Here is a 7,507-nt window from a genome sequence, read left to right as displayed (position 1 = left end):
CCTGCCCACAGTTCCCACAGGGATGCAGTTACCGAACCATCCTCGCTGGGGCCGAACGCAGCGGTTTCCCACTTCTGAAGTGAGGCGTTCCTGGCAGGGGCAAGAGCTTGAGCCAAGTCCTGCAGATACAAGGATTTCGCACATGTTTTGGAAAACAAGTGGCTAACAGAAAAAGCCCATGATGTGATGTGGCAGGTGGAAGGGGTAGCTCTGTTAGAAGCAAGCAGTTGCAGTCCAGTGGGGATGAAGAGTGATGATGGGGAAGCACAGAATCTCAGAAGACAGGCAAAGGAAACAGGTAGAGAGGTGTGACTCATTACTTACATGCCACAGACTCCTGAGAATGAAAACAGCCCGTGTCTCCCTGAGGCAAAGGTCACTGGACTTGGAGTTCTGATCTCACCACTGGCCATGTAACCGTGGGACTTGGCCTCTCTGGACTTTAGTAAAATGGGGTGATGAGGCCTACCTCACAAAGTTAGCACATAATACAGCATCAAAACCAGATGCTAGCTGTAACATGCCATGCAGTGTGGGGCTAGAAATCAGTGTCAGCCTTGTTAGCAGCCATGTCCAGCTGACGACCCGTTGCATTTGTACTCAACTAAAAATTCCTCCAGCTCTCTGTCAGTTGCAGGTGCATCTGTACCATAACCAAACTGGTGGCTAACCCAAATAAGAGGTTTCTTTTTCTCAAATAGGAAGTCCAGAGGAAAGCAGAACAAGGCTGCTGCAGGAGCTCAAGTCTGGCATCTAGGGCTCAAGCTCCTTCGAGATTCCTCTCCACCTTCAGTATGTGGCTTTCTTCTGCATGGTCACAAGATGTCTTAGATTGGGTTCTTCCAGGAGTCCCCAAGAGGACTCATGTGCAAGTGGTTTATCAGGAAGATGATCCCAGGCAGGTAGGGGAGCAGGGAAGTGAGGCAGAAGAGAAGAAAGCTAATACAGGATGCATTGATGAGTGGGTTACTGCTGTGGGCAACTGATGTTCATTCCTACTGAGGACCTCAGGGAGCTCTGTCTGCCTCACTGTATGTAGTTCATGCTTCAGAGTAGTTCCCGGTTGTCACTGAGAACTGCTTCCGGGTCACTAACTCTGCAACTTCCAACCTGCCCCGCACAGGCAAAGCATGATCCTATAACTTGCAAAGCCTCTCAGGTACAGAGTCACAGGAGCTTTTGGTAGGAAGCCTATGGCAAATATAGGAATGGTGTCAATGAACCCATTGGCACAGCACCCATGGGCACAGCACCTACAGTACCTGCTACACAGGATAACTTCACCTCCATGTCTGTTCCAGTCAGAGAGAAAGGTAGAAGGTCAAAGGAGAAAAGACACATAGCAGCTGAGTCTACCTTTTTATCAACAAGGCAATAGCTTTCTTGAAGCCTCACCCAATGACTGCTACTCAGCTGCCAGAACTGGATTACATGGCTATCTGTGTAGTGGTTAGAATGCCTGGGGTGATGAGTACGTGTATTTTTAACTGAATACATTGCCCCCAAAGGGTTCTATAATTTTAAAAAGAGGAAAGAATGGAAGTTGTACACAACTGGTAATATACAACAAGGTCATCTTCACCTGAATTACAGAAGCAGATAAAATTGCAGCCGTTTTCCTTAAGAAATTTACATGCATGAACCAAGTGAGAAGCAGAAGCAATAAATCTTAGGCTAAATTATCAAGCTGTCACATTGTTTCCAATCATGCGGCTCAAACAACAGACAGACAAGGGGTTCTGCAGGGGCATGATTGGCTTAGCCTTTTCCTTCATTGGCATGTTTACTGACCACCTGCCAAAAACACGCAATGACAAAGTTCCTGGAGGAGAACAAGGTTGGCCTCCGGAGAGAGAGAAGAAATAGGCCCGTGTGGCTGTGAGGGGAGACAGTTGGAAGCAGGCAGGGGCCCGAAGTATGGTTAAAAGATTTCAAACGTCTTTTCGGCTGGCCCCAGAAAAGCATTTCTTAGAAGAAGTACTGGATCTGGAAGAGGAGATTGACATATTTAGGGAACAAAGATCATTCAAATACTACTAGTTGGTTTCTCCTGAAGTCGACTGCAGGGGAAAAAACAAACAATTGTGCTAATTTCCTTTAATTCAACTCCTTCAGAATCCCTTAAGTTCCAATTGTGTTCTTGAGTTTTCATGTTTTCTCCGGACTCTATTGATTAGGAAATATGTATGTAAATATGCATATGTCACTCCATCTGCCTAGAAGATCAGTAGCGGCTGCCAGCACACTCACTCATCCTGACAGTGGGGAACACTCTGCTCCACCTCCCACTCAGCTGTGTGAAAAGGAGGACTCCAGCGTCTTAAGTGATGATACATTAGCCTTCAAGGGGCCCCCTTCACATATAAGAGCCACTCTCTGGGAAATTGTTCCTAAGGAGAAGGGGACTTCATCAAGAGGAACTCCCTCTGTGAGACAGTTTTGCTGTGTGAATCTCATTGCTCTTTCAGAAACTTCAGGCAGATGTCGGACCATTCCAGAAGCTACTTCACTTAAGCCCTTTGACCCTGAACACCTGAGACATGTCTATTCAATTTTTCAGCAAATGTCTGTAGCACAAACTAGGGATACTACCCTGAACAAAGTCAGAGGTGACCCCTTCTCTCTGGGAACTTAGAGCTTGTGGGAATACATACCCTATTCAAATAGTCACGCATATGGTAGAGAGTTAAAAATGCAGAAGTGTGCCAGAAAGTGATGCCACAAGAGCCTAGAACAGAGGAACCTGATCTGATCAGAGGTCAGAGAAGAATTCCCTGAAGAAGTGGCACTTGAAGCAACAGGCACTGCTTGCAGCTCTTATGGTCCTGTCTCTGAGCCAGAGAGTAGATGTAAGTCATGACACTTTGCTTAGAAGGAATTTGTAGATCAGGTCAAAAAGTAAGATGTTCCTGCAATAAACCATCTGGAAGAAACCATGTCATCAAGTGCTAAATGGATCAGCACTAGATGATAAACACAAGGATTTAAAGATGAAACACAAGGACTTAAAGATGAAAAGTGAGTGGTAGCAGAAGGTGGACAATACTTTGTAGAGGAGGCAAGATTTCAGATAGACACAGGAGAAGGAGCGCACCATGAATGGGGAAGGAAATCTGTTACTCTGATCACGGAACTCAGAAATCTTCCATGGTGTCCTGCTATCTCAGCAGGAAAAAAATATCCAAATCCTTGACCCTTCGCGATCTGCTCCCACCTCTCTTCCCAAGTTTATCCTTGGAAGCTCCCCTCCACATCCTTGGAACTGCATTCACCTATTCTATCTTTTATGTTATTGTTACTCATTCGTTACCAGTTTGTGAGCGATTTGAGAGATGGCATTATATATTAGTTGCCTGTCTTTGTAGCCCCTTATTCTTTAGGGTAACTCCTTTCATATAGAAGAGCCCGTGATTGTTTGTTTAATTTAATGGAGTGGGGGGGGTGGTAAAATTGTGCTATGGTGTATGACCATGACCATGGGCCAGTGTGGGACTTAGTGATGAAGGTTTGGCTGCTGCTTTTCCGCCAGCATTAGTTTCCTTGGTGACATCACCCACTTTCAACATTTTAAATACAATCTTCACACTGGTGACTCCAAAATGGGTACTCCCAGCTCTAAATTCTCTCTTTCCAACTAATGGATCCAACACCTCCCGACTTGGCATCTCTACTTCAGGCATCTCTAAAAGGCATCTCAAAATTAATATGTTCAAAACAAGTTTTGGTTCCCTGCCCTGATAACAAACATACATCAGTGTCATCTCCACCATCTTTTCTTAATAAATGGCACTACCATCTACTCAGTTGCTCGGGCTGAAAACCTGTGTCATCCTTGATTTATTCGCCTCACTCTGCATTCAAAAGGTCAGCACGTCCTGGTGTCTCATTTCAAAAGACACATCTAACCTCTACTCTCTACTCCATTGACATCATCCTAGTCCAAAACATCATCTCTTACCTGCTCTGTTCAATGGCCTCCCTGAGCTTCTTGCTTCTACTCTTGTCCCCAGGTCATTCCTCCTCCACACTGTGGCCAGAATGAGCTGTGAAAAGCACACATTACATGATGTCATCCTCTGCTGATATTCTACAGTGCTTCCCATCACAAGCAGACAATTCTAGAGAAAAATCTGTACCCCTTATGATGGCCTGCAAGACCCACTGTGAGCTGTCTCCTTCCTGTGTGTCTGGCTCATCGCCCACCTCCCTTCACCTCACTCATGACATCCAACCACCCAGACCTTGCTGTTCCTCAAACACACCAAGCTTGCTCCCACCTCAAAACCTTTGGTTTTGTGGTTCCCTTTGCTTAGAAATTATCTCCCCCCAGATGTCCCCTTCACTGGCTTCTTCTTGGCACCCAGATCTCAGCTCATTTGTCACTATTTCAGAGAGACCTCCCAACCACACAACAGTAGGTGCTCCCAGGGTTGGGGTTAGAGTCAGGGTTAAAGAACTCTAACCCCATTTTTATCACAGCGTTTGTCACCGTTTGTCTTAGTCCACTTGTACTGCTGTAACAGAATACCATGGACTGGGCAGATTAAACAATAGTCATTTATTTCTCACAGTTCTGGGGGTTGGGAAGTCCAGGATCAATGTACCAGCAGATTTGTTGTCTGGTGAGAACCTGCTTCCTTGTTCACAGGTGGCTGCCTTCTGGCTATATCCTCACCTGGTGGAAAGTAGTGAGAAAGCTCTCTCTTTCATAAGGGCACTGATCTTGTTCACGAGGAATCCACCTCCATGACCTGATGACCCCCCAACGGCCCACTCCTAATACCATCACATTGAGACTATGTTTCAACATATGAATTTTGGGAGACACAAACATTCAGTCTGTAGCACTATTTGATATATTTTTTATTTCTGTGTTTACTGGTTATTATCCATTTCCCCCACCTAGAACATCAGCTACACAAAAACAGGGACCTTATCTATTGAAATATCTTATTTCCCATTGTACTCCCAGCAGCAAAGCCAAGTGTGGCACGAAGTTGGCAATCACTAAATATTTGTTGTATCATTGATGTGGATGGATGGTCAATGCTGATTAGTTGTATGAACCTAAGTCTTGTAGCATCTTTGCCTCAATTTACCTCCTTCCCTGATATAGATGGAAGGTGACATACTTCTCATCTCTTTTAGAACACAAAGAAGATAACCAAGACAAATGAGAGGGCCAAAGGCTCTGCCACTTATGAGAAAAATATTGGAGTGTATGGGCAAGGAGCCATTGGAAAGTGGCAATGACAGGCTAATGGAGAAAGTCATTTGTTTTATTACCTGTAAACCTCCTGGGGACTGAATTAGATGGGGGAAATTGAAATGTACCCATTTGTAATAGAAAAATTTATAAACCCAGCTTACATTAATTCAAAGTAGAGTAACACTTTGTTTATCTGGCATCAATAGATACTTGGCTAAAATATAAATATAAATATAAATATATATATAAATATATATATGTGTTTCTTCCATTGTAAGGAGATTTTTTTCAATTTGACCAGTGTAATGGAAGTGGTTTTCAAATGAATTTCAGTGCCACTCCTCTGGCGGCACGCTGAACAGAGCCTTTTGTCAGTAACTTGAGGACATCATTAGGCTTATATTATCGTATTTCAGTATAAAATAGTGGTAAACTCTGAAATCATGTATGTGTGGAACTGTTATGTTTTCTGAGCTCTCTTATGCGTATTGCATAGGTTTTTCTCTCCTCTCTCATTTATTTAATCAACACGTAGGGCGCCTGGCACCTGCAGACTGGACCTATTGGGATAAAGAAGAAAAAGGTGGTCCCTGCCCTCTTGGAGCCCACAGTGTGCCGGGAAGACTACAGCAATTAAGTAAGTGCAAGTGGGGTGAGAATCGCTAAGGCCTGCCCTGGGGCTCAGAGAGGCCTCCCCAAAGAAGTGGCCTTGAAGCTGTTTCCTGCCGAAGGAGTTGCTCAGGGCAGGAATGTTCCAGGAGGGTGGAAAAGCATGTGCAGTGGTTTTGAGAGCCAAGGTGCAGTAGAGCAGACGAAAGAAGAGCAGCGTGGCTCCACAGAATCACTGGGCCAGATTGCAGGCCCCTCTGCCCCTAGGCCCATGCTAGGAATTTGAGCCTCAGTCCTTACAGACAATGTTAACAAGGGGAGCAGCATTACACTTCAAAACGTGTTAGAAGAAAATAAACTAAGGCACTAAGCCTGGTGCTTTCACAGATATTTTTGGTCTAGACACAGTTAAAGTAAGTGGCACCACAGAAAGCCACCACCTATAAATTACGGCATTTTGACAGGTGGTGCTCGGGGGCACAGGGACAGTGTAGACATCACGACGTGAATATTCAGGTTTGGGAAGTGCGAATTCCAGAAAGGACCTCATTATCGGACGCATGTTACAAAATTGTCCATGTAAGAGCACAGGTGAATTCCGTTCGACGTGGTCTGAACCACCTGGTGTACACCCAGGGCCTAAAGAGAGGTGTGTGAGAGCGGACGACCATGCACTGGAGACAGACGCTCGAGTCCCACACCTGCCTCAGCCACTACCTGTACCTGGCCGTGAGCAAGCCTCTTGCCCCGTGGACCTCAGTTTTCGCTCCTCCAAATTAACATGATACCTAAGGTCCTACCCTGCCTGGAATGCTGAGATGCACACACAAGAGGCTCAAAGGGGGGTGTGGAGGCTCCAACACCCACTTACCAAGTGCCCCTGGACAGGTTACTTAACTTCTTTGAACATCAGTTTGTGAAAAACTATTTTCACTATTTGTGAAAAACCTTCTCATCAGGTGATTGTGAGGGCTGAAGCACCTGGCACAGAGAAAGAAATCAGTCAATACTAAGATCACTCTGTAATTTTATAGCTGATAGATCGTATATTAATCTGTTAAAGCAGGAGCAAGAATTTGAAAATGTTTCCTTCAGTGGGGAAAAAAGAAGCCTCTTATGAATTAAGAACTCAAGCTACATATTATATTTTTCTGTATCCTCTGAGACTTAGTAACATTTTGGAAAGCATCTGGTAGCATCCATCTGCCCAACATTTGTGCTCTGGAATATTTCCTCTCACAGTTTGGCCAAACTCTGTTTTAAAATGTGTTCAGTTCTGCTATTCCTGGTCTATCTATTCTAGCATGTTATTAACCTGAACTTGCATGGATCAATATAAGTTCTGCCAAAAGCCAATGCTTTTGAATTTCTGAGCACAAGAGCAGAAAAAAGCTTGCATGGTTTCTCTGGGGTCTCTGCAGACCCCGGGGTGTTCGTTAATAACAAGTCACGTCCCATCAACTTTTCTTATTATTTTTAAATAACTGGGTTTTAAACAATAAGCTTAACACATGCACATGGTTTAAAAATATGAAAAGGTTTTTAGGTAATAAAAGAAATCTTTTCTTTGCTTCCCACTCCTTGCTCCTTAGCTATACACTCCACATACATTAGCATTTTATACATTCTTCCAGAAATGTTTTCCCTCTTTCTATAGATTTTCTACATGATTGTCTTTATTTTATGAAA

Source organism: Artibeus jamaicensis, unplaced genomic scaffold (genome assembly GCF_021234435.1).
Source record: "Artibeus jamaicensis isolate MK-2021 breed Jamaican fruit bat unplaced genomic scaffold, CSHL_Jam_final contig_432, whole genome shotgun sequence".
NCBI lineage: Eukaryota > Metazoa > Chordata > Mammalia > Chiroptera > Phyllostomidae > Artibeus > Artibeus jamaicensis.
This window is presented reverse-complemented; position numbering follows the sequence as displayed.